Source organism: Thermobia domestica, chromosome 18 (genome assembly GCF_964235325.1).
Source record: "Thermobia domestica chromosome 18, izTheDome1.hap1.1, whole genome shotgun sequence".
NCBI lineage: Eukaryota > Metazoa > Arthropoda > Insecta > Zygentoma > Lepismatidae > Thermobia > Thermobia domestica.
Genome location: NC_137471.1, coordinates 68,938,623 through 68,961,824, shown reverse-complemented (window position 1 = coordinate 68,961,824; position 23,202 = coordinate 68,938,623). Strand labels below are relative to the sequence as shown.

Here is a 23,202-nt window from a genome sequence, read left to right as displayed (position 1 = left end):
ATATTGACCTTCATGCACAATTAACCCTTTCCGGTACCCGGCTCTTTGGGCTATTTTTTAGACTTTCAGTCAAGCAGCTACTGCATCGTCCCTATTTATCCTAGGATCATGGTCCATATCTCATTCTCTTCATAATAGAGCTGGCTTTCAAATGGCACCACTTGCATGCTCATACCATATACCAGGAGCGGGAAAAATGATGTCAAAGGGAATATTTCGGAGGGAAATTTTTCTCGCACTTTGGGCCCCTATGGAGCGGCCCTGTGTGAACATAGCCATCTAAAAAAATCTGATAAATAGTACTTGGTATACTGAATGTGTGTGCCAAATTTCAAGTTTCTATCTTGAATACTAAGGGCGGGAGAAATTTTATCAGGAATTCCCACCATGCCCCAAATTACCGTAAAACACCATGATCTCAGATAAAAAAATTCCTGAGACATCCCTAATTACCTTTGGGTCATGTTTCGCCCATCATTCTCTTCAGCTTAGAACTGCCTTTCAGGCGGTATGACTCACGTGTCTCCATCGTGTATCTAAGGCGAGAAAATCCCGTGAAAGGGATTTTTTGGTAAAAATTTCCTTTTGTCAACGTTTAACCCCTTTGTACCTGCTGTTTTAACACAGAAGTACGAAAAAATCTGGTAAATACCCCTCGGTGGACTGAATTTTTGTGCACAATTTCAATCTTCTAGGTGCAAAAATAAGCCCGAAAAAAAATAATACCGAAAATGTCCAAAATTCCCCTACACAGAAGTATATTTTGATAAAAAATTCCCTGACACTTCCCTAATTACCCTAAGGTCATGAGTCGCACATCATTCTCTTCAGAATAGAACTGCCTTTCAGGCGGTATCATTCACTTGTCTCCATCATGTATCTAAGGCGGGAAAATCGCGAAGAAAGTGATTTTTTGTAAAAATATCCCTTTTTTCAACTTTTTGCCCCTCTGGATCCCCCCTGTTTAACGCAGAAATCTGAAAAAATCTGGTAAATACTACTCGGTGGACTGAATGTTTGTGCAAAATTTCAATCTTCTACGTGCAAAAATAAGCCCGCAAAAAAAATAATGTACATAGACCGGCCCCGCAATATTAAAAGAAAATATATATTTTAGAATTATGACGTCATCACCTCCTATGTCTCGACGCAGGAAGGTGTGAAACCATACGTAAGGTCTTCTACAATGCCTCTGGAGTTGAAAAACAAAAAAACCCGGATGAAAAAGCTCAAATAGGAGAGTTATAACGCAATACCATGAAACACCCCGTATGGTAAAAATTGTACCATGGGATCCCCAAAGGGTGAGAAACACAATCTTGTAACTAAAGCAAAATCAATTTTCTTTAACACTATCGTAATCGCTGCTCTCCTAAGCAATTTAATAGCTGCGCTTACTAATTACTTTTCTGATCATTTTAAGAAAACTTTATCCAATAAGAAAACATTCCATTTATGTGGTTTCCTTTTCATTTCCGTAAAATATACAACGCCTTACTTTGATTTCATTTTCTAAATCGTTTCATGTGCCGAAACGTAAGGAGGATTATGGCTTTTACTATACTATATACAGAGTTGTTTGCTGTATATAGTGTAGTAAAAGGTTGTTCGCTTTATATCCGACAATTTTTGACGATTACTCACCTTAAGAGATACCGCGACGTCACCACCCATCATGTTCTATTGGACCCTCAGAGATTGAGAACTATCACACGGCATCGCAGTTTCCAGTTCAGCTAGCTCTGGTTTGGAACACGTATAGGAATTCTGTCCCTCATCTCCTTGAATACATTCCATACACCTTCCAGGGTACGCTAGCGGCGATGTTGAAGACGTTACTTCAACAATTCAAATGCGCAAAAATCGATTAAACTGACAACTGGACTTTCCATAAGAACGTCTTCAAACGAAATTACATTAACCGCTAATTCCTCTGCCATTTCCTGATAAAAATGTAGTGATGCTTTGGCGGTATGACTCGAAGACTTGTCCGTTTGGATCATCACCTGGTTCGTGTCCGTTCCATATAATTGTGGGACGTTTCTCCGATAGATACCTGTCAGAATGGAATTTTGGAAGTATCTTGCATTCACCTTCACCTTTCTGTCTATCATGTCACGGTATTTATCACCCAAATGTGATTGTTAGTAGTGAGATGGACATATGATTCATCCATGTGACAACTTTCTTCCATTTAGAACCGACCAGGTACTTTCCATACAGTTTTCTATAGTTCGTCTTGCGTTCGGCAACGTGATTCGGTAACAGACGGTGTACACGGGTCTTCCGCACACAATTCAACCTGAGGGTCTTGTGATTTTTTTTTTCAGAGTTGACGTGCAAAATGGAATATGTGACCCATGTTAGGTTGCATCGGGGGATTTTCTTGGCACGTTAATCGACGGATCTATCTTAACACTACAGGTGTCACTTTGGTTGCAGCCCTTCTTCTAGTGGTTTTTGGGTTAATGTTTCGCAAGAGGAGCCTGTTATGTGTAACAGGCCACAATAGCTTTCGCAGTAGCACCCGGAGTGTTAAACCATTCTTCCGTCACGTTTTCGCGTACGTACGAAAACGTAGCATGAAAAAGGGCCATTACGTAACTCTTCCAATACCGGTTGGTTTTTAGAGCCATTTGATAACACTCACTACAAAGACTCACGCACCTACAACGTCAGACACAACACAGCTCCCGCCCCACAAACCCATTGTTCCAGCATGATATGCAAGGTGGCAAGACCGAATCGAAAATGGTCGGATATACAGTGAACAACCTTCTGTAATTTGATTCAGTGCATCTCGAGGAAGTTAAGAATAGGGCTGCCACCTTTGGAAAGCAAAATTCAGGAACATTTCACGCAGCTAATAAGTAGGGAAGGATGTATTCTTTTCCGTAATAATTAATATGTCTTTCCAATGAAGACCGAATTATATTAATCTAATTGATAAGTAGCAGAATATAATGATTTAAATAATATAGATTCTATGTCAGTGGCGACTCGTCACCCAACCATTTGGATGTGCAACATTTATAAATTTTGCTGGAATCTTTTCTGTTTTCTCTCTCTCTCTCTCTCTCTCTCTCTCTCACTCACTCACTCACACACACATACACACAAATATATATATATATATATATATATAATATGTATATATGTTACACACTTTTATCAATAATGCCCAAGTATTTTTCCAAAGGGTGGCAAAAAATCTGCATGAGTTGAGTCACGATATACACACCTTGATACATAGATACATATAGCACTTCATGTACAAAACCATTATTTTACGTACAATGCATATATTTATAACTACAGCAAATATACCATAGTACTACCGGTATAGTATTAATAAGAAATTCTAGCCTTTACTGGCCTATAAATACTGGCCTATTGTTTGAGTAAGTAAATGTGTTTTCTTACATATTTCGAAGAACCGAAAATCTATTGGGAGGAACTTGCCCCACCGTACCGGAGATAGTTCACGTGACCTTTTGGATTTATAAAAGTTCAAAATTATTCGACAATGCTTCCACACATATCGGAACACTATCACTATTTTTAAAAAAATAGAAATGATCTATACGTAGTTATGTCTTCTATTATAGCAACATAACCAGTATCTTTTATTTTCTCTTTAATATCATCTTGGGACACTTTTAGCATGCACTGCAATATTTCTTTTTAAATTCGTATATTTAGATGTCTCTCCAAACGTAATAGCTTCTTTAAGATTACCTCCTTAAAACTGAATCTAATTCGTAGACAAAATCTATAATACTTTTAAAAGTATCAGATCCAAATTTCAAAAAGGTTTGTGTTCCATCGTAGCCTCCAAACTCTAATTTAAAGTTCAATAGTTCCTTAAAATTTGACACAATTCTACTTACTAACGAATAAAATCTGTTACTGGCTTTTGCGTACCACTCTTGTTAGTTTTTAATTTCTTTTTCTGAATACTAAACGAAGGAAAAATATACGTTTTAATAGCAGCGTCATTTCTTGTTTTGGTTGGGGTGGAGTATTACATGCAAGTAGACTTTCCAGTTTTTCTTGCTATAATATTATCCTATTGATGAAAATATATTTCAATTTCGAGTTAAGCACTTACCCCCTCAAGTTCCAAATATTACACCTGATTTCTAAGCTTCTAAATACAATTTCACATCGCTTCTTTACACAAACTTTAGTGTGATCAACAGTATAATGTAAAACCAACGTAAGCTTTTGAGCTCCCTTGTGGTTATGTGGTCAGTGTACGGACTTTTGGTACTGGAAAAGCAAGTTCGATTCCCTGTAGAAGCTCATATAATTCGAACACCACGTTAAATTGTAGGTCCATATCTCATATAGTCTCAGTGTTCAAATCAACGCTAAGCTCAAATCTGATCAACCAACTACGCAAGGGTTTAAATAAACACACAACTGATGTAAAGAAAAATACACTTGGTACTTCATTATGATCCAATTCTCTACTGCAATTTCCATTTTTAAAATTTCCCAATTTACTCCAAGGTTTTCCAAAAATGACAGAGGGCCACAGAGGGACAGAGGCTTCTGTGTTTTTCCGGTCCCAATCCATTAACCTCATATTTGTATTAAAGTGCTTCTTAAAGGAGGTAAAAGCAATTATTTTCTCGCGGAAATCGATAGTCAATCTACTGGAGGAGACATGGTTCGCACAAAGGGGGTTCTAATATATTGTTCTTATGGGAATAGAATTACATTCTATTAAATATCTATCGCGATGAGAGATAGCCGATTGATTGAGGAGGTGGTCGTTCAGGGAGGTTTCATTGCATGTACTACATGTATGATCTGTACGTTTTAGCTATAATTGCATTGTAACGGGAACCACTATTTCTTATTGTCTGCTATAGAAACGTACAATGCACTCTTGGCTCATGAAGCGTTTATCTCAAACTGTGTATATATGTCAGAGATAAACTTTCCCCAGCGTAGCATGGTTGAGTACCTGTTCACTGGCTGTGTATCTTTATTATGTTATCGCCAGAATGGTATTGTTATCGACTTGTTAAGTTACAGACTAATGGTTAAAACTTAAAGACTATATGACCTTCTAGTAAGAGTATACGTACGTGATTTGAATTTCAACTTAAGCGATCCATTCACTTTACACGAGGACGTTCAAAAATGTCTTAAAATTGCAAACGTTCACTATACATAACAAGTAAAGATAACTGCATTAAAGGCAAACAGCGGAAGATTTTACTTTGTAAGGAATATCCCTACCAAACTATTCAATCAGAGACGGATCTAGCAGGTAAAAACTGGGAAGAGGGGGAGTAACCAGAACCAAGACTATAATAGGTATATCATCAGTTTATTATAAACTTTCAAAAATATGTAAATAATAGCTTCAGTTATTTTTGTCACTCAAACAGCTAGAAGGGACTAGGCCCCCCAGCCCTAGGCTATATCCGCCACTGGTAAAAAAACACTTTTAAGCATTATATTGAGTTTTATTAATTCTAAATGTACTAGCCACTTCTTCAAAAGATCCAAGTTTGGTTCCTGGTAGAAGTACATGTAATTTTGATCTAAGTTTCCTATAGCTTCTTTACAAAAACAAAAACGTTATTCTTTGAACAAACACGAATGGAATGAAAGACAACCATAATAAGAAAAGAAAACGTCATGGAAAAACATTCCATTCATTCCCTATGTGTTCGTTGATGTTGATCGTAAGAAAATAGAGTCAATTCTTCAATGTCTAAAGCGACATCTTCTCATCCATCAAAACACATGGCTTATTTCCAACTGGAGAAAAAGCCTTCAGCCCTCACACGCCACTCTCTGTTTTCAGCAAATGAAAGCTAAGCCTCTCAAGTGCACTCTACGGAAAAACAAATTCAACAAAAATGAAGAAATAAAAAAAGCAGCGAGAAAAGATATTCATGAAAGATTGAGACGGCTGACCTCAGTGTGGTAAAGTGGCTACTGTGAGAAATACGGAGAGTGATATAAACAACAATCTTGAGTTTCGCTTTTACAACAACCTCTGCGGCGGAAATAATTTTCGTTAAGGATTTTTAGCTTATTCCAAAAAGCCTCCCTATTCTCCACTGACCTCAGCCGCACAACAGCTAACAAGGGATTCGCGGTTAAATCTCTGTAGCGGCTAATTTGCTATGGAAGTTGCCTTTCGTGTAACACAGTATAACTTAAAAAGAATGTATTTCTAGTTTTCTTGTTGTTTGTTTTAGTGTCTTTTTCCATATTGACGCCATGTGAGTTTAAATCTAAACTTTAACATAGTCCAAACATTATACTCTCCTCAGTGGCGGATCTAGAAAGTAAAAACTGGGGGCAGAATCCAGAGATTACCATAAGAGATATCAAGAGATTACCATAAACTTTAATATATATATAATTAACTGCTTCAATTATTATTGTCAATTAAAAAACTGGGAGCCTAGACCCCTCAGCTTCGGACAAGATCCGCCACTGGTTCTCCCACTGAAAATCAAATCCGCCTCCCTTGAACTATAGAAGAGAAAATTAAGCACTTATCCCAGACTGCGCAAATCACTGAGAATGAATGAAGGTTGGATAGAGTAGGTGAGCATTGGAAATGATAGGAGCGGAAAGGAGAATGTTGAAGAATATTTCGAAAAGAGGAAATAGGAAGAGTGGATACATTTTGAGACACGAAGGAATCGCGTTAGCAGATATAAAGAAAATTGTAGAAGGAAAAAAAATACCTAGTTGAAGACCGCGATTAAAATATATGAAACAAATAATACACGATATAGAGGAAGAAAAAGCTACGAAGAAATAAAAAGTCTGGCCTCTGATAGGGAAAGGTGGAAAGCTACGTTACACTACTAGAGAGATTACTGACTGAAATAATGAAGGTTACACAAGCCTTTAGGTTCTGAAAAAGCTGCTTCTCTACCAGTACAAACCAGAATCACTCGCGAATTCTCTCTCTCTTTTATTTTTTTTTTTATTTCGAACTAGTTCTTAGGTCCATCTAGTCTGATCCTGTTATCACCAAAGTACAAGTAACACTAACATCAAGTTGCACAAATATCTGATCATATCTTACCACTAGGGCGCAATTCAAACACAACACGGATACAATCGCTGCCTAATTAAACATATCAGTCTTCATCACTGCATCGACATAACTGCCATCACCGAGTACGGTTTGTTACAGCAGAGTATGTATTCTATCTTACAACGCTTTCAGCTAACCTCGAACCTCATACCCAACAAGTGGTGTATTTGGTATGGCTTATACCAACCAAACGGACGGCCTCTTTTGGATTTCCATTAGAACCGAGATTCTTTCGTTTTATCCTAGTCCTACATTCACCTCATGCATTCACCAAGCCTTTGTCAGATGGGTACTGAGGGAAATCTTAGAGCTAAAGTAAGCCAGAATAAGGTACCATCCACTTCAGTTCCCCAAGTATGGAATCTTACTTCATCTAGGCAAAATTAGCCTTTCCCAAGAGAAGGTTAGTGCCTTTCAACCAATAATGTGCTGTATTTTTTAAAAATTTTAGTTTGAATGCACAATTTGACATATATGTTAGAATGTTCCTTTTTTGATATTTGAAAACGAAACAAAAATGAATAAATAAAATAAAAAAACTAAATACAATAAAAAAAATAGACAATGTCTCTAAAAAGAATAAATTCAAAGAAATGATGCTTCAGATTACGTGGAAATAACACGTAATACACGAGGTCGTAAAGTATCTAAGACGGAAAATAGTAGTTGTAGGTGTGTGTAATTCAATTTCTTTGCTTTGAAAATTAAAAGAGAAGAAAATAAAAACGGAGATAACTCCGTAAGTCTCGTTTCATTTCTTTTTTTTTTTTTAAGTTTTCACAACTAAGCAAAAACAGGAAAGAGGAAATTACTTGCTTCTATTGCCTGAGACAAAAAATAACAACCTAAAACCAAAAGCAATCCAGACAGGAACCAAGTACATACATACGTATTGAAGAAGAAGAAGAAGAAGGAGAAGGGGAAGTAAACATAAAAACAGGTGAGAAGAGGAAGATATCGTAAAACAGTGGCGTAAAGAAAGAGGAGGAAAGAGAAGAATTTCATCTCATAGTATGTACGTGACAAGCATCCACATCGTTTGCACGCATTTTCAGTCAGAACTGGTGAAGCATATGAAATAGAGATTGTTTGTTCAATTGAGTTTCCGCTTTTCAATACCTTTCTTCGTCGTTTATATTTTCAGTTCAGGAAACTTCAATAGAATCAAACAACCTGCTTTTCCTTTCGTTTTTTTGTTATTATTATTATTTCAGTTTCTTTGATCGTCAAAAATAATAACTTGTTATGTGAAGTTGTACGAGTTTGAAAGAAATAGCACGTTTAGAAGAAAAAAATCTTATTTTGGTATAATACGGCACTACCTGTTTACTGAAGTTCAGATCAGAAAGAAACATGGCAATCAAAAGTCCCTTCGTTTACTTTCACAGAAACACGGGGTATTTTCTGAAATAATAATATTTGCTACTGACATGAAAAGTTCATTTGTTTGTTACAAATATAGAGCGGAATTATTTCGATCCTTTGAGTATTTTCCTTTTATATAATAATAATAATAATAATAATAATAATAATAATAATAATAATAATAATAATAATAATAATAATAATAATAATAATAATAATAATAAAGTCTAGTCATAGAAGCAATACATAGAATGTACTAATAATTTTACCTATGATTCCAAGTTCTACGCTATTTGAAATCTAGCATGTATTGGAAAAAATATCTAAAGACGAAACGTACTAAAAAGTAAATATTGAGCTATACAAAATTATATGAGAGAGTGTAAATCAATATGCATAGTTTATGAAGTTAGGTTAGGAATTAGATTCCTGGACTTCAGCATCTATGGCCACGTTAGCACAATTAAATGTCTCTGTTAAATGTTAAATTAAATGTCTCTGTTTTCAGATGTTGAATATTTCCTTTATTCAACAATAATTTCTCTTAATATCGCCGCTACCAGGTAATGGTCAGTGTCGCAATCAGCTCCTCTGAACAACTGGACATCAATTATGCTAGAATGTATTCTTCTATCTATTAAAACATGATCAATTTGATTATGTGTTTTTTCCATCTGGTGAAGTCCAAATATATTTATTAACGTCGCTTTGTGGGAATTTTGGAGTCTTCACGATAAGATTTTTGAATGTCGTAAAGTTTACAAGTCTAACGCCGTTGCCATTACTTTTCTTATGCAGACTTTCATTCTCTATAATCGGTTTGAAATTATTCTCTCGTCGTACCTTCGCATTGAAATCCCCTAGTAGAATTTTCATATGGTATCGCGGGAGTTGGTCAAATATCCGTTCCACTTCTTCGTAAAAACTGTCTTTTATATCGTCATTCTTATCTTCTGTTGGAGAATGTACATTTAAAACAATAATATCACACCACCGAGCTTAAGAGTAATAAAAAAGTCTATCATTAACAAATTCAACCTGCTTAATTGCTGATATTGTTCGCTTACGAACGAGAAACTTTTTTTTTCTAGTTGGTGATTTTTATTTCGTTATCCGTAAAAGAATGTAAAATTTTCGGACTTCACTGCCCCATTTCCTTCTGTTTATGATTATGTTCTTAAATGTTCGCGATTTACTTAACTGGTAATGGACTGTCTTCTAACAATGAAAATTTCCAATACTTGTTTTTAGTTTTTATTGTATCTTACTAATCGCTGGTTTTCAACTAACACTTCAAATAAACCACAAAGTACATATAGTAACTGCACTGTGTTCGTTGCACTTAAATAACAAACTTAACTTTAAAATTCTGGAAGAAATGTTCGTGCCTCGTGCCTTATGCACCGTCTCTCTTCAACACTTTCCATCTTGAATAACAAATAAAATCTAAATTTCGTAGAAACAGTGTTTCCAGTTCTTAAAAAATATTACTACATAATATAAGACTTAACACCTTCCTATCTAAATTCCTGAACTCCTATTAGGTCCATCCTCAATTTCTCTAACACACCTTCTGTGAATGTTTCTGAACAAGTGTATTTTTTCAGGATGAGGTTGTTCGCCTCACGTCAAACTCTCTTGCCGTCTGTCCGCGGCTGCTTATTCAGTATATTCGCAGCTAACCTCTATATTTAAAGGCCTTCTCGATCTTTAACCTGAGTTAGCACCATGCCATGGTCACAGGAACCTTCTTACACCTATTGATAAGCACTCTTACGGAAAGAAATTACTACTTGAAAGCAAAACGTTTAAGGGAGAACCGTACTAACGTCTGCCAGATCACCTACCAGTGACAGAAGATGGATAGAATATCTTCTTAATGGTGTAAAAGGAATTTTGAAACACCCTATAGAACGTAAGAGAGCTTATATATATAGAAAATTACACCAGACAAGCTGAAGCCGTAAATTATAGTTTTGAGATAAAACGAAAGCAATATTTATCAAGGTTTGGCAAGCAACGTCTATAAATCACCGAACTTTGCAGAGCCTTCAATGTACAGACCGCAATAGCTGAAAACTCACAGTAGGTATGGGAAAAGAATATGGTCCAGTGTTGTGCTTCATTTCACTTTGTCGTGAGAAACATATTTTTGTCGTTCAGGGAACTTTCATCCTATTACAAGTTTTCTGTTTTCTTTGACAGCAATCTTCTGATGCCATTTACGCTAAAGTTAACGCGCCGACACAAAGTGACCACCAGAAAGAACAAGAAGTAATTGAATTCCGTAGTTCCGTTTTTGCTGTCAGACCGTATAGTTGGATGACGACTACGAGAAAATCGATGAGGCAAGAGTTTAACTTAAACTGAAGACGCATTTTTATTGTCATTTTCTCTTATTGGCTTCATTTAGTACTGGATTTGATAGCTACGTACTAAAGAACTGGTCTCGGAAGCGAAATGTCTTGAGTTCGAGGCCATATGTGCCAGGCTTCTGTCTTGTAGTATATACAGCATGGGTCGGCAATTATTCGTGAGACAGACAGAAAAAGATATGTAATCTACTTATAAGGAATCGATACGATGTATATTGGATATATAAATTCACATGTACAGGATACATAGTACAATTGCTGTATAAGGAACATACACATTTCCACAATTATTACTAATGATATAATTTTTAAACAACTTGGTCCAAAAAAATCTATGAATTTAAAATAACTTGGTAAGAAAATCTTTTACAATCTTTTTAAAACTTCTTCGTAAGAAAGATCTATTTAACAGAACACTGGTTATATTTAGTCATCTTTGAAAGTAAAACTACCCTTGCAATACTGCTATTTGTAATCATCTTTGTAAGGAAGAACTGCTTTTACATTAGTACTAATTTTAATTATCTTCCTTAGAAAAACTGCTTCTGAAACACCTCTATTCTTAAAATGAAGTGAAATCTTTGAGTTTTACGTCCCACGTTTATGCTGTGTGGGCTAAAGGAGATGGTGATGATGGGAAGTGAATGCAATGATGGGATGGAAAAAGTGGGAGGACATGGGAGAGTCCCTAGAAAATTCATACACACCGTGTTTGTCCGCCACAAAGCTTACTTGGCGCACTTCTATTTTTAATTTTCCTGGGGAAAACTGCTTTTTCAATATTACTATTTTAAATCATCTTCCTAAGGAGAAATCAGCTTTTAAACTAGCTTTATCAGTCTGTCAAAATATCTGTATGTTCATGAATGAAAAAATCTACTGACAAATTGATATGCACTACTTCTGATTAAGTAATCAAATATAATAGCTTTTGATTAACATTAAAAAATATAACTTTGTACTAAGCTGTGAACGGCGACAAAGCTTCTGAAGATAATAGCTAAAAATTAAAAATGAAATACGCATATCTTACACAGAACACGACATTTATTAAAGTGCGGCAGACGATTGGGAGTATAAATAACGATTGATGATCTTGTACAGACACTTTCGGGACAAACAAAGTAAGTGTGTGAAAGATGACTACAAAGTTTGTGCCTCGACACCAACCCCTAGTGTAATCATTTTGAGAAGGTTTCTACCGTAAACAAATTATTGAGCTAGATCACTTCTGCATATTCACGTAACTTAGCCGCATGAGTTTTGTCAATTCTGAACATTTCTTTTATAAACTTTGCTGATAGAAATATTGTCATCTCACGCTGATATTCAGCATCACATGAGAGAGGAAAATTACTGAATTGATGTTGTAGAACTGTTTTAAATATTTCCCAATCCTGTTTCTCTCGTATCCACTCTAGAAAATCATCCAAAGTAGTACACTTACTTGAGAGAAACGTTAAGATATAATATTAGTTGGTAATGAATAATTTCGAACGTGTATTAATACGTTGGTACATCTGTCTGTCTGTTTAAGGATAATAGAAGGTAAATAATGCACCCTTTTTACCCCTTAAATTAAAGGAAAACATTACAACCTCCTTCATTACGAAAAAAGTTATTTTGATTTACTAGATTACTAATTAATACAGGGAGCATAAATAAGAATGAAATACCAGTATCGTCTTGTTTCAAGTGAGTTTCCAATCAAAATGAGTACCTCAGGGATTTTGGGAATTTTAACAGCTGGGGTATGATATTATTCCCTCCTCATTCCTTGCGGGAAAGTACAGATCATGTAGTTCCTCCCTTTCTGTTTTCTTTTGAAAAAAAGTTGGTTTTGCATATCCTCCCATATGTGTTTTCGTTTATATTTGCTGAAAAAAGTAGCATTTCGCACTATAACCCTGTTTGAAGTTGTCTGAACGTATTTTTCTCTGTTTATTATTCAACACGCTTTTCTATAGCACCATTTCTCTTCGTTATAACTTCAATCCTTTGAACAAAAATAGCTTAGTTTGGAGATGAAATTTTACAGTAAACATTTTGAAAAAAAATATGGACTTCTTTTATTTAAAAAAAAAAATCTATACGCGCATTTGAAACGAACTGAGCCACTATTACGTTTCTGTATGACGTTGGAAGTATGTTCGATGTTACGGAACATCGTTGATTGTATGGTTAAACTTGAATTATATGCAACCCGCTCGTCTACACTGCCAAATGGGTTGCTTAATGGCACGGCGCGAACGATCTAAATCCGTGATGGTGAATTTACAACGTCCTGCGGTCCAGTACCAAATAAGAATCATACCTGGAGGCGAATTTCCATTTTCCTTGCTCCCTCATCCCTCATCACTCATGAGTGAAAGTTCCTTTAATGTGCATACGTCATACATTTTCTGAATCCTATTTCACGTAGGACTTTTTTCATGTGTCTCAGGTCTGAACTTTTAACATTTGAAACTAATTCCATGAAATTATGTTTTTCTAAAAGTCGGTTTGGTATCAACGGCTTTACTTTGCAGATTAAACATTGTCCACCAAAAGGCTTGGTATGAATGTAGAGTCCAAACGATTAGTTGAAACTCGCCTTTAATTCCTGTGTTGAAATCGGAAGTTTTCGAAATACGTCTCGTTTTAATATTAGAGTTTCGTGCAGAAAAACGGTAACACATAGCGAGGTATTGTTATATATATATATATTAGGGTGTCCCTTATTTTGGGCAATTTCGTGTTGCGATACGGACACTACCCAAATGTATTCTATGTGACCATAAATACACATTAGGGAAATAGCTACTCTCTACGAGAACGTTAACCTGTGCCGACTTGACGACAAAGTCATGAAATGGGGTTCCCACATTATAATATAATTTAGAATTTCCAACCATGATAACGGAGAAACTAAAAGAGACAGAGAAACGAAACTTTGCACGAAACAACTAGAAAAAGGGCAATATCGGCTTGTGTATTCACAAACAGCACCGGAAAAACAGTGTTGCCAACCCAAGACAAAGTTGTGTTTTTGTAAATGGAATGGCCTAAATTAAATATCATCATTGGAAGCAGCAATGAAAACAAAGACAAAAGAGATTGTAAAGGCAGATCAGTGTTGCAAACTTTTTGAGAAATAACGTGTAGTATTTGTTGGCGCACACAGGGAGTGAGGTACTAACGTTTTGTACACCTTGAATCACATATTGACAAGAATTGTTTGCGTTCACTCTAAGTCTAGAAACATCCGCTGAACAGTGTTGCCATCAACAGAAGGGAGAAATTGAGTTTGGAAGAGACACAATAACACAGAAAAGATCACTAGTGCTGTATGGTCTAAAACCTATAATGCAAGGCAGAAGAGGGTGAGGAGTAGCCATGGTTATGTGAGATTGATAACTCACGTACTGACATATATATATTCGGTATCTTGTAAAAGCAGAGATTTAGGTTTGTAAAAGATGGCTGCACAGTAGCGGCTTTTTTATTCTTGATTTCATCATGCTTATCAGCGTCCTCAAAAGTCCACGAGAACATAAAACCATGCAAATTGAACGCTGTTTTCATATTTTAATCAGGTTGTTGGAATTAAAACTCGCTGTGCAGCGTTGCCAACTTTTATAAACCTTACTTGTCAGCTTTTACAAGATATCGTATATTTCTGTCAATTATCGATCTCACATAACCACAGTCCTACTCCTCATGCTCTACCACCTTGCATTATACGTTTTAAAGCATACAGCACTAGTGTCGTTTTCCGAGTTATTGTATCTCTTCCAAACTTAATAATTTTTCTCTTCTGTTGATGGCAACACTGTTCAGCGGATACTTCTAGACTTAGAGTGAACGCAAACAATCTGATCTGATATAAGGTGTGCAAAACGTTAGTACCTCACTCCCTGTGTGCGCCAACACATATTACACGTTATTTCTCGAAAAGTTTGCAACACTGATCTGCCCTTATAATCTCTTTTGTCTTTATTTTTATTGCTTCTTCCAATGATGATATTCAATTTAGATCATTCCATTTAGAAAAAAAACAACTTTGTCTTGGGTTGGCAACACTGTTTATTCGGTGCTGTTTGTGAATATACAAGCAGATATTGCCCTTTTTCTAGTTGCTTCGTGCAAAGTTTCGTTTCTCTGTCTCTTTTAGTTTCTCAGTTATCATGGTTGGAAATTCTAAATTATATTATAATGTGGAAACGCCATTTCATGACTTTGTCGTCAAGTCGGCACGGGTTAACGTTCTCGTAGAGAGCAGCTATTTCACAAATGCGTGTTTATGGTCTCATAGAATAGTTGAGTTAGATCTCGATCCTGGTATATTGTGATATTATGATGACCATATATGCTCTTATTGTTATATATGAAGTCAAAAAGTAAGAACAAATCGTACATATCTTCATTCTTATTCTAGGCTTGATGAAACATACTCGCGGACCAGATCAGTCCTGCAGGCCACCATTTGACCATCACTGATTAAACTTAAGTACGAAGTAACTGACATATGTCTAATACATCTCTTCTACGCATAGATATTTAACTTTCTATAGAACAATTAGAAGACAACGTTGAACAACTAAATCATAAGTAAACCTATCTCTATTCCTCGTCTCCTGTCCCGTAATTAAATATTCTTCTCGGCAGCATCAATTGGAAACAAAAAATCAATACTCATCTTCTCCAGCGTGTGGGAATAAGTTTTTTCTTTTTGAAAGCAGTATAAAATGTAATTGTTAAAACTGCAAAATTAATTTAATCGCAATTTAGTGGATGCAAGCAGAAAGTACTACCTTCGGAAACATTAGTCTTGTAAAGGATATACAGAATTTTAGATATGCTTGTGCCTTGTTAATTATATACGTTGGTTTATGCAAATAAGTATACGTAGGATTACGGCTGTATATCCAAAGATATCATGAGTATTTATTTTTAAGGAACTCAGTTTACAAAAACTCATTTATATATTTACACTATCCTTATGTCCGTATGTCCGGAAGACATAAAATTTCAAGAGATACTTGGTAGATCACTATCAATTTTGAGCCAGTATAAAGAGGGTTAAAAGTTAACCGAGTTCGATAATAGAGGTTATATTCAAGCCGGAAGTGGTAGAAATCAACCATTTCCTGTTTTTACGTTGATCACTATACAGCAAAAACGGTACTAGATAGCGAGAGGTGGTTTTGTGTAGCCTATTAAGCGCCCCAAGTATACTTGTCATATTCGTCCATAACACTACTAAAACCGAAATTGATAGAAATCCAGTATAAATAGGGTCTTAATATTGATCTACAAAGAGCAAAAGACAATAAGTAATAAGGGAAAAAGTTTCTCTGAAATTAATCTACCCTTCTAACGTAAGAATACTTGCGCATAAGGATTAATAGAATTTTTAAGAAATCCTAAAGAAACGGCATTATCCTTGAATTATATGCAACTTGTTTGTCTCAATTGTCAAATGGGTTGTATACTGCTGAAAAAGGTGAATTCCTGCTGTTAAGTGAAGAAAGCACTGTCATTTCAGATTTTCCATAGGGGCCAACACGCTCAATATACCTAGGTAAGTAAACTTTCACGTTTCTCATTGGTGTATTTTATCGTACCTAGGTATTTATTAAATTGTATGTAAATAGTGGTGGGGGAACTCTAGGGGTGGGGGAATTTCCCCCTGAAGCAAAAGTTACTCATTTCGATAGAGATTTTTTTTACCATTTACAGGCATTCACGTAGCTAAGCGTGATAATAAATAGAAAATTTTGTGTATTGCATTCAATGCACAGTCAGAAGATGACACATTGTAGAAACAAAGGGAACATTCACTCAGAGGTATAGCGCTTACCTCTAGAGCATCAGGTCTCTGTCTCGATCACCGGTCAAATAAGTTTGAGGTGGACAAAATCGTTCCCTTGGGTTTTCTCTAGGTACTTCCGTTTCCTCCCACATTATCATTCCACCAAATCTTCCATCATCATTCACTTGCGTCTTTGTTGGCCGAAAACGCATAATCGTGGAACGTTAAACGGAAAGGTTTTCTTAATTTTTTTACGTTGTAAAAACACGGTAAATTAAATATTAATTCTTCTTTGTGACTCAGAATAATGGAGGCAGTAAGAAGTGGCAGCCTAGTTTAGTAGCATGGAAGTCAGTAAATTACAGTACACCGAAAAGCATGTAGGAAAATCTCGATTAAAGATAAACAGCACGTCTGTAGATTGATGGAAAGTAAAGGAAACATAAAAGCAAAGTACCAATTGTAAAACTACTACTACTACTACTACTACTACTACTACTACTACTACTACTACTACTACTACTAATAATAATAATAATAATAATAATAATAATAATAATAATAATAATCAGAAATCTTCCTTTCACAGTAAAATGTTTAAGAAAATTGTGAAAACTAAAGTACTAGTCCATGTAAGTTGTATACTTTATACCATGAAACAGAGGACAAAGTGTACCTACAGAATTCAAATATGATTTTTTTAAAAAAAAAATGTACACAGTATAAAAGATAACACCCAACGGATAATAATATTAAAACATAGCGGTTAGAGAGCTAGAGATGTCTTTGGTTAGAGATGTCTTTGCGTTTTCTTCAAATTCTCTCATTTCCTCCGAAGGTTTACATTCCACCACTTTATTTTGTAACAGATCTTATATATATATATATATATATATATATATATATATATATATATATATATATATATATATATATATATATATATATATATATAATCATCCATCTCCTTTAGTCTGAGAGGCATAAATTAGAGATGTAAAGTCACAAATTTAATTTAATTTTATTCAAACGTTTGGGAAGAAAAGTTTTAGGATTTACGCTAATTAAAAGTGATGACTTGTCAATGTTTCTAAAGTATAATAATAATAATAATAATAATAATAATAATAATAATAATAATAATAATAATAATAATAACCAGAAATCTTCCTTTCACAGTAAAATGTTTAAGAAAATTGTGAAAACTAAAGTACTAGTCCATGTAAGTTGTATACTTTATACCATGAAACAGAGGACAAAGTGTACCTACAGAATTCAAATATGATTTTTTTAAAAAAAAAAATGTACACAGTATAAAAGATAACACCCAACGGATAATAATATTAAAACATAGCGGTTAGAGAGCTAGAGATGTCTTTGGTTAGAGATGTCTTTGCGTTTTCTTCAAATTCTCTCATTTCCTCCGAAGGTTTACATTCCACCACTTTATTTTGTAACAGATCTTTATATATATATATATATATATATATATATATATATATATACGTATATATATATAATCATCCATCTCCTTTAGTCTGAGAGGCATAAATTAGAGATGTAAAGTCACAAATTTAATTTAATTTTATTCAAACGTTTGGGAAGAAATGTTTTAGGATTTACGCTAATTAAAAGTGATGACTTGTCAATGTTTCTAAAGTATAATAATAATAATAATAATAATAATAATAATAATAATAATAATAATAATAATAATAATAATAATAATAATAATAATAATAATAATAATAATAATAATAATAATATTAATAATACTAGAAAAGACCTATTCTTAGTACGCTAAATTGATCGTAGATAGACCATTTCGCACTATCATCTTCGTTTACGTACCCTGTTCTACATATCTACGTCTCTGTCAATCAATATTGAAACTTTAAGTTGCAGTGGATTTCTATGGCTTTCGGTTTTTATTAGAGTCAAAGATGGAGATAAATTATATTCTTGGAACGTACGTATTGCAAAAACCGCGTCTTGCTATCGCTTACCATTTTTGCTCTGTACTGATCAATTTCTAACATTTGCTCTTCTATATCCTAGTCACAACCGTCAAGTAGCTCTTCAGCTTCTTTTATCTCCCAGGCAGATGGATACATGGACAAACCCAGTAAATACATAAATTAGTTTTCATAAGCCATACTACTTTAAGAAAGCAAGGAAAGAAACCAGTGAGTGGACACAATTACACAATTACAAACTTCACATGTAAACCGCGGTGGCTCAGTGGTAGAGCGTTCACCTCTGGTGTTTTGGGTCTTTGGTTCGATCCCAGCTCGTGCCAAGTGAACTTTGAGTTTTACGTTTCACGACTATGCCGGTTAGGCTAAAGGAGGCGGTGATGATGAGAAACGAGTGAAATGGTGGAATGAAGAAAGTGGGAGGAAACGGGAGAACCCGGAGGAAACCCACGCACACGGTGTTTGTCCACCACAAAGTATTCATTTCAATTCATTTCACATGTAAACCTGTGACTGAATTTCACAGAAAGAATATTAAGATGGAGTAATCTAAAAGGGGAGTAATCTAAAAGGCGTACTTCTAATAGAGAATTTGATGAGAAAGAGGTCTTTAAGTAGAATATTAAAACGAAATGAAATCTTCGATTTAAGGTATTACATTTTCATTTTCATTTTTTTTTTTTTTGACATTTTAGGCTAAAGGGGATGGATAATTAATGGTTTGATTTGATTTGATTTCCAGTTCAGCGCCCTTTTCATCAGCAAGACTATATGAAACGTGGATCTTCATCTTAACTTGGAATTCGAACCACATGAGCCTCCACCGTGAATCGAATTTGGGTCTTCCACGCCAAAAGAACGTACGCTTACCGCTTAGTCACGAGGGAACTCTGGATGATTAATGGAAGTGAACCATTATGAAAGAACTAATGGAATGAGAGTGTGGGTAGAAAAGGAGGAAACTCCGAGAAAACCTATGGACTCGAAAAATTACAAGACTTGAGGTAAGTCACACGGAAATCTTGGCAAACAGATGAGCACTCTACTACTTTCCTTAAAAACTTATCCCACTCTTTCTTATTCTGTTCAATTTCTATCGGACTAGGTACAGACACGAACATTAAAAAAAAAAAAAAGCAAGTACAATTAAAAACTCCTTCGTGCTCTTGAGAGTAATTCGAACCCAAAATGGGCTTCGTACGTATTATCGTCATCAACCTAATGCCTCAACGACATCACACATGTATCACTAAGCTACCATTTTCCCACCTTCGGGTTCACTATGAAAAAAGAAAAAAGTGATAAGATATCATAAACAAGTTGAACGATGAACGAAGTTTAAGTTTAAGATGAGTAAAAACTGACATTGTATTTTATTAACAATTCTTATTAAATTCTTATTATATGGTAGCAATGTACTTACATGTTTATTAAATATAACTTCTTTTGTAACTAAAGTTGAACGTTTCTTTCCGAGACTCTATAAAACAAAATGTATTGTTCAAAACGGGATTCGAAGCGGTACTGGGCTTTGTATACAAAATAAGTTTCACCATTGGAATCGAAGTCGGGACCATAGAAAGCATACAGTCATTCAGCTACGTAGAAACATGAGACATGGGTACAAACATGAGACACGGGTACATAATCGTCGCAGACATGGATACAAGCAAACGTGACTGGATTTCTTGATGTAAAGTGCAATCTAATGTCAAATCTTCGTTTCTGTAATTTATTTTATTGATAAAGTAATAATAAATATACTCCATGGTTCTGGATAATCACAATAACATTTTAAAACACATTTTTCTGTCTTTTCTCAATGTCTGATGAAGAGGACATTGAAACTGTAACAAAAATCGTATAATTATTAAATAATTCATTTTGTTCTGGTCAGAAAAATGTGTTTTAAAATAAAGTAATAAGTAAAGTAATTTCTTATCCTAGCATTAATCGGTATAATTTTATATTGTAGTTCCTAGATTGATATCTTATAGGTCAACTACGCGCGCACAAAAATGAAAAATAAAATGAAATCATTCAGTTTTCTGTCTCACGGTTATGCCGGCTAGGGTAAAGGAGAAATGAATGCAATAGTGGAATTAATAAAGTCAGAGCAAACCAGAGAACCCCGAGAAAATCCATACATACGGCACGGGTTCGAATCGAACCAGGGACCGTATGCACCAGGGGAGAACGCTATACCACTGAGCAACCATGTCCCTGAGTGTCTACAATTTAATTGCATAGTTATTTAATAACAACGAAGAAATTCTCGATAATATAGCCACTTTAAATGTATAACATTTTATAAATACTAAAAAATACTTTGTAAAATGTTAACATTGTATTTCTTGTTAAAACATTATTTGAGAGAAAATTTTGTTTCTAGACATGTAATACGAGTACAATGTGTTGTGGAAGGAAAAAGAGCGATAGTGGAAACAGTTGACAATTGGTTGGTGAATAACAGCTACGTCAAAATGAAGACCCTTCTTAAGGAACGTGTTAATTTAAAAGAAAAAAAGAAAAGATAAACTTCTTTAAACTTGTGTCTAGTGACCTACCCGTCACTACATACTTCTTATGATGATGAGTGAGAAGGTCAACAATCATATACGCGTATCTCTCGGTTTAACGGACTCCAATTGAACGAACTTTGAAAGCAACGGGTAAAATCTAGAGCAGCAGATTCAGTCCAAAATTCAAAATTCATTCAGTTGAATTTACAATGTTATATTTTATATTTACTGTGTACCAGATAGTATACAGGTTGGTTATCAAGAGTCAATAGTGTGATTGATGAAAAGTAAGATATTGTATTTATCATATTCCTTTCGTAATGGAACAATTAGCCACTGCATACTTAGTATCTCAATTTACGGACAATATGCCAACATCGGAACGTTGTGGCGAGGGATAAATGTTTTAAATTATTGGATAAAAACTTGACGTGAAGACATTTGGATCATCTTTGTTATCTCCACTTTGCTCGCCATAGTATTTGAATTTTTGTTAATAATATGAAGACTACAAATACTATTAGATCCTTAAACAAATAAGTTATATAGTGTTTAGTAAATGTTATTAAAAATCTAATGAGTAGTTAAGATATTTCTTTCATTGTAGCCCTGAAATTTACAAGGCCAGTTTGCAACATCACAACTTTTGAGCTCGAAATTTATTTAAACATCTTGTAAAGATGGTACCCTATACAATTTTATGTTTTATAAGCGTTAAACTGCACACTTCCACAAAATGAACACCTTTTTAATTGTTATATTTTTATTAATGACAAAACGGAGACACTTTAATCAAAATTCTGAAATTAGCCGCATAAATTGTGAAACAATCTTGATTCAACTGTAGGTATTATGATTGATATTTGAGTCCCACAATATGAAGAATCAAAAATAGAGAAATATCGTTAAATAATTCTGGAACACAAAGAAGAATATATATACTGCACATTTTTTAAAAAATATGTATCCGATGTAGCAGTTAAGGAACAACAAGGTATACAGTAATCATGCAAAAGGAATGTTGGAGAAAAAATATACTTTAAAATTTTAATTAAAAGGGTAAAAAAATTAATTTAAAAAATATATACTTACGCACAATTTAACGGGGTAAAAACTTGTCTTTAGTGTCAGTAAAATCGTATACCCGAAATAAATCGCGGCAACATGAGAATCTAACTTAACGCTTGCAACAGATGCGCTTTAGAACTTTAAAATAAATAAATAAAGTTCACTGCAGAAAGGTGAGAAACTCTGAAACTGAAAAAGTAAAACAAAAATCTAAAATATGCTTTTCTGCAACTGTTTTTATCCTTTATTTTTGTAACACGATTCTCTAGCGAATAAACGTAAATCTGGACACAAGGGGGTCGTATTCAACAGGAGAACGACCTGGTAAGAAAAATAGAAAAAAACACGTGTTTCTTTTCTCCGGTAGAGCTGTGTGACGAGGCGGAACTCAAAAGTTTGTCTCTGGAGTGCCGTCTGCGAGAGAAACAGAGAGAGACGCCCGCGCGCGATTCAACGTATTCACTCACAGACACACTAATAAAGCGCCACGGCCCTAACTGAAGAGCACTGTTAGACTGTGCGCTGCGTCCGTTCGCTCGTGGGTGCTCCTGAAGATCGGTTGTGTATGATGCGTTCGCCACCAGCTGCGAGAATGCATGCAGCTAAACGTCTAACGCGGGAACAAAAACGCAAGCGCTGCTTCTCCACGGCGGCGACTACGACAAACAGCCATCAAAAGTAATATCGTGATGCTCGCGTCCAACCAGATTGCATATGGCTCCCCAAAAGAACAAACCATACCCCTTTCTCCCCCTTCACGAGAAAAAGGGCTTAAGCACTATGAATGTTACAAGAGTGGGGAAAAATCGCGCAAAACAACAGTTTTCAATAATTTTTAAGCTTCACATTATGTGATTAAGCTGTCCAGCGAAGAACTTCGCAAAAAGCCCAGTGACATAATGACAAAACTTTGTTGCTTCTTTCTCTATATAAAAAATATCCTCTGCTTTTGCAGCAAAAACTTAAAACAACCGAATTAACTTAATGTAAATATACGAGACGTGTGAGCTAAATCAGT

The 23,202-nt window shown here is 34.9% G+C and overlaps 1 protein-coding gene across 1 annotated transcript in view; it reads right to left on the bottom strand.

Moving 5' to 3' along the window:
• LOC145676060 (uncharacterized) overlaps positions 1–22,757 on the bottom strand; it is a 1,660,834-nt gene extending 1,638,077 nt beyond the window's left edge. Inside the window, exon 1 of the mRNA XM_081746923.1 lies at positions 22,209–22,757. The gene's annotated coding sequence lies outside the window, so the exon portion shown is untranslated. The remainder of the gene's footprint in view (positions 1–22,208) is intronic.
• Between the last annotated feature and the right edge of the window lie 445 nt (positions 22,758–23,202).